Below are 6,000 nucleotides of genomic sequence, written 5' to 3'. Positions count from 1 at the left end.
CACATCACACAACAAATAAAGTTACTCAAATACACATCGTAAACTCCGTGAACACCATGGTTCCCCTTCATTTACATCGAACATCGCAGTTTTCCCCAATTCTCAACCATGTGCTTTCATCACAACAAATAGTTTTTTCACTACTATGGGAGATAATTCTATAAACACAGGTTAACTTTGTAACCTTGTGTTTGTGACTTAGATCTTTGAAGGTTAAAGCACTAGTTGGAAGATATATAGAGTGTCTAGCTTACCATACTGGTCCTTATCTCTATATTTTCAAGTTTATTTCAATAAAGACCAAACATTTCTTTGTACAAACCCGTACATGAGATTACTCGGCGGTACTGCATTAGGTCCAAGAACGCACAGTGTTTGGTCATAGCTGGTAAGTATTGCTGATTCTTTCACTGCCGATATACTCACATACATTTTGCTGCTAAAATCGGTAAAATGCCGCCTTTTCGAAGGCTTGCCAACAGCTGGCCGAGTCACATTTTCAATAACTGCAGTGATTCACTTGAAACAAATATAACACGAAACATCATTTTTTTTCAATATTTTTTTTTGATTCTCCGTGTTTGGAGGAACTTGTATCCCCAGACATATATATTACGACTGTGTCGAAAAGCACTATCTGTCTGTCTGTCTGTCTGTCTGTCTGTCTATAGTTACCATAGGTGTGAAACTCACAAGTTTCGTTTGGTATGGTAGACAAACGGGTGGAGTTCGCACCTTGGAACAACTGTGTAAAATGATCAGCACCTTATGTTTATGCTGGGGACACGGGCGGCCCAGTCGTCTAAGGCACCGCGATTCGCTGTGCAGAGTTGCGTCCCTTGGACACGCCAGAAACCTATGGTTGTGGGTTCGAATCCCGGTTCGCCCCGATTATGTTTCTAGGTTTGTCAGCACCATACCCGTGCTCGTGGGTTTCACCGAAGTGGTAAACGTCTGAGACCTGCATCACTTCGGGCTTTCCTCCCACATTAAGCTGACACGCCGCGATATAACTGGAATACGGTTAAAAGCGGCGTTAAACCCAACTCACTCACTATGTTTATGCCATATGCCAAGTCTGGAAATTTTTGGGCCAACACCTTCCGACATATATGGTGTTTTATAAAGTGTTTGATTAATTAATTCAATATGAATCCAAACGACGCAAGTTTTCACATGCAACCATGAAACGTTGAACCTTTAATGATGATGCAGTGTCTTTTGCAAAGTAGTCTAGCTACTAGCGGCTGCTGAACACAGCTCAATTTCACATGCATCTTAACAAAAATAAACATATAACGTATGGTGTTGATACATAATGCCAGTTTGCAATCTGTTCTGTGCAAAACGAATAACGACACGATTTTACCGCAAACTTTATGCCAATCTTTTTATCAAAAGTAAAATCATGAATTGAGCTACGTACGTTGCTCAAACTGAAGCCATTTTACCTCTGCATTCTCAACATTCCAGGAATTATATATGTTATACTGTGAAGGATCAGATTCATTGGCAACTGGTCAAGTATGTGAACATGTTTACAAGAAATATGTCATCAATTGCGTGTGAGCCTCCACATGTATTAATCTTTGTGACTTCCCCAGGACCCCTTCTGACTTGACGCCGGCATCACCTACGGAATCAAGTTTGTCCGAACTATGCGTTCTGCGCTGTGATCGGGCATGTGGGCGTGTTCAAAATGTCTAGCAACTGTAGCTGCAATTTGTTTCCGCAGCTTAGTATGGCCTGTTTACCACTTCATGAGCTCATTGGCAAACCCAACACTTGGCATCCTGCCAGTGATTACATCATGTTCGTTCACGTGGTGGCATTCTTATACTGCAGACGTTCATACTACATTTGACACAGTTGCAGTTTGTACTCCAAGCTAGCGACACTTCCCAAGCCAGCACAGAGCATCGCCTGATAGCCAGCCAAGGAGAACTCCACCATCGGTAATTATCACGTTATCCTTTCATCCTTACACACATACTCTTAACCCTCTTGGTGCCATGGGACTATACATGGTCCCTCACTTTTCACACCCGCATAGTGCCAAGGGACCATATAGATCTATGGTCCCGAGAAAGTGCCCTTTTTAAACCGTGAATTTAGATATCAAACACTGAGTGCACAAAGTTAAAATTATAACCGTCATCACCCCAATCATCTTAGCTTTAACATCGTGCAACTCATACTTTATACAATGCTACTGATTGTGCTATATTGATTGCGAAAATATGATTTGCGAAATATGGAGAGATTAGTAAAGTGGCTTCTCGGCCTTTCCTTGCCATGTTTGAACACCAAGCGAATGACGGCGAATTTTGATTATGCACCCATGTCACATACACGTAAATATTTTCAGACAAAATCCTTGTTCATAAGAAATAATATGACCAGCGTGGTCAGAAAGAGATGTTTCTCACAACTGTGTACTTATTCACACAAATAAATTTATCATATAATGGGTAGGTTTCACGGCAGGATAAAGCCAACGGATAAAAACGATATCCGTTGGGGTCATATGCGGATAGAGATGCAAATATCAAAGGTCAAGTAGGGACTACTTTCAGTGTTTATAAACAGATTTCAGTTGGAACTATATTGGCTACTGTCACTGTCCGACTGACACATCACTTACCCTGTGACGTAATAAATATTAATGCGCGCATTCCAGGAAAACTCGCAATGTTTCGGTAATGTTTAGGCTCGCTAAATACAATGTTTATTCCTAATGCAGGATATTTACCATCCCCAAACACACTCGCGTGATAACCTCTATTTCTGTGCACTCCTTTACGATCAAGTTTATTTACACGTTTTGTATATTTTCATCGACTATCGGTAACGGCGGGATGGTCGGTACACATGAGAAAACGACAGTGTATATTTCCATTACATTTATGACGTTCATAGAATGAAATTATAACCATCATCACCCTAATCATCTCAGTATCAATATCGTGTAACTCATATTTCATGCAGTGCTACGGATTGCGAAATATGGCGAGATTAGTAAAGTGGTAACCGCGCTTCTCGATCGTTTTCTGCAAAGTTGAACTGATGTACGGAAGCCTTTTAGGGCCATTTGTTGTTGTTTTTAAATTTCGATACTATCTTGAAATTTCGATACTATCTTGAAATTTCAAGATATTAAGTTGAAATTTCAAGAAACTTAGTTGAAATTTCAAGAAACTAAGTTAAAATTTCAAGATATAGAAGTCGAAATTTCAAGATATTAAGTTGAAATTTCAAGAAACTTAGTTGAAATTTCAAGAAACTTAGTTGAAATTTCAAGAAACTAAGTTAAAATTTCAAGATATAGAAGTCGAAATTTCAAGATATTAAGTTGAAATTTCAAGATAATAGTCAGAATAACTGTGTAGAAATTCAGTCTGGCCTGTTTTTATATTTTTTCCCCCTTTTTGCTTTCAAAAAAGTATTAACTTGCATGAAGAAAGACACAAATAGTAACATACATTCATAATGTTTGTATTAAGGTACTTTTGAAAAAAATTTAACAGTAATCTTGACTTAGAAAGGGAAAATGTTAAAAAATAATGTTGCAAAACAGTAGGGTAATTTCAATTGGCAACTGCTAACTTCATGTGATGAATTTTGTAATAAAACTTATATCATTAGAATCACAAATGCTTCAGGAATACTATAACGCACTGTAACGCGATGTTTTTCGCCAACTTCCATGCGTAACGCGGTGGCGAAGAAATATTAAAAGCAGGAGAAATGTGTTGGAATTGGTGGGCAAGCCGTTCGCGTGCGTTCAAGGGAGATAGCCGAGTGCGGCTTATTTACCATCAGCTGCCAAGAAGAAGAAGCGGCATTAAAATATACACCTCTAAGTACATCGTCATTATTAAGCGTAATACAATGTTGCCTTCAACTAAAAGGACATTGGAGAGAGAATGAGGAAATTCTCAAAAGCTTTGACTGTCTCAGGTATCCAAGAAATGACATTTCGTCACATTTTGAGAGCTCTTAAACCACTTGAAAATTCTTCGACCGGACCAGCTGACTACATGTGCCTAATGTCAGGTCTCATCGTATGGTCAACGCAAGTTACACCCTGTGAATTAATTATGGTAATTCCTACAAATACAATCGTGATCTTTGCTGTAACACACAGGAAATGTTAGGTTATGAGCATGTCGGGCAGGTGTTCTGTTTTTGTAAGAAACTTGTCAGTGTCTCCAAGTTGTTTATACAGTGATTTATGGCACCTCGTTAATAAAATTAAAGCCAGCATTTCCTCGAACCCACGAATTTTGCACGAGAATTTTTAGTTGTTTATACAGGGAATTATGGCATTTCTTGAATCCATGAATTTTACATGACAATTTTAATAAAATGAGAATCACAAATGCTTACGGAACACTAACGCGGTGGCGCAAAAAAGAGGAGAAATGTGTTGGAATTGAGACAGCAAATTTCAATATATTAAAACCATGATAACGCGGTTGGTTTCCGTGGATATCGCCTGACAAATATGTATTTGGGATGTTATAAATCTGCCGCCAAACAATTGAATCGAAAATTACAGTCCCCCCAAAAAAAATTTCAGAAAAGATCGAAAGCAGGAGAAATATGTTGGAAATTGGGGGAACATGAGGTATTTTATTAGCGATTTGAATTGTGACAGCATATATGTGTGTGTGTAACGGCGATACTCACCTCAATTGCTCCCTTCCGCCACTTTATTATGTGGCGATACGGTACGGAATAATTCGAGCATGCGAAAGACGTTCGTGTGATGTTAGTCATGTCAGTCGGCATTTGTCACCTCGAGTTATCGGCACTGACACGATGTTTAATGCCAGAATATATACATGAGAAATCTTTGTCACATGTAGTAACCAAGCACGATATGTCCACGAAGATTTCCATCCGAAAAACCGTCAGAATATAACGATTCATCAAAACGGTAACCATTGTTGTAATCTGACCAACCATGATCCGGCAAAATAGATGACGGACAAAACGTTAAATTCGGGCGCAGTGGGGACGTGGCATTACACCTAATTTGCATATCATGTGACACAACGTTTCGTAAACAAACGCGCTTATTCTGAAATTAGAAATGCAAGCCTTTCTGTGCGCTTTACATATTATTTGGCATAATTATTTAGACTGTTTTGCTACTGGCTATAAATTATCGCCAACTCCCCGTTGTCGCACGGGATATCATCTTAATTTTGCTCGTTTTCATTAGAAGAGAGAAATATTTATCCGAAAATGATGAACTTGTGAGGAAATATAAAAAACAACAACCCACAATAATCGCCAAGCTCGAATACAGCTTTATCAAAGACATGCGGGCAATCGCGACTAATTCATTCGAAAATTAAAAAAACACACAATAACGCACTTCCGTTCTGGCACTGCTTTCTATCGGTCAGTCATTTCTTTCCCAAAATACAATTCTGAAACCTATTTGAGCTGTACATAGCATGGGTATATATCGAAGTCCATAGTATATAAGATAAGCATGTAGAGATCGAATTTGGGGAATATTGGTTTATCAGTTTGCAGACGACAAATTGGTAATGTCATTTGTATAACTGAAGCGTATGCGTGATCACGTAGCACGTGCTGTTAACACGACGGGAAAGTTATAACAGAGATCAACTGAATCTTATTTCACGAACTGAAATCACGGAGTGACAGAAATGGCGATAACTGGTCGGTGACCAGTAGCTCTATCATGTCTGCAATGAGGTCATGGCACAACGTAAAAGTGATCTGTGCCGTGTATGTATTGAAATGTTCTGTAATGAGCATGTCGGGCAGGTGGTTCTGTTTATGTAATAAACTTATCAGAAGTTGTTATACAGGGATTTATGGCATTTCCTTGAATCCACAAATTTGATAACATTAGAATCGCAAATGCTTACGGAACGCTATAACGCGGTTGTTTTAACTATTTCCGCCACCTTCCATGCGTAACACGGTGGCGAAAAACATTTAAAAAGCAGGAGAAAT

The 6,000-nt window shown here is 38.9% G+C and overlaps 1 protein-coding gene across 1 annotated transcript in view; it reads left to right on the top strand.

Moving 5' to 3' along the window:
• Positions 1-1,812: 1,812 nt before the first annotated feature.
• LOC139473605 (patched domain-containing protein 3-like) overlaps positions 1,813-6,000 on the top strand; it is a 47,837-nt gene continuing 43,649 nt past the window's right edge. The window contains exon 1 of the mRNA XM_071256277.1: positions 1,813-1,955. The gene's annotated coding sequence lies outside the window, so the exon portion shown is untranslated. The remainder of the gene's footprint in view (positions 1,956-6,000) is intronic.

This window comes from Haliotis cracherodii, unplaced genomic scaffold (assembly GCF_022045235.1).
Source record: "Haliotis cracherodii isolate W230 unplaced genomic scaffold, xgHalCrac1.p SCAF_3, whole genome shotgun sequence".
Classification (NCBI taxonomy): domain Eukaryota; kingdom Metazoa; phylum Mollusca; class Gastropoda; order Lepetellida; family Haliotidae; genus Haliotis; species Haliotis cracherodii.
The sequence above is the reverse complement of the archived record's forward strand: the minus strand, read 5'-3'. Positions and strand labels throughout refer to the sequence as shown.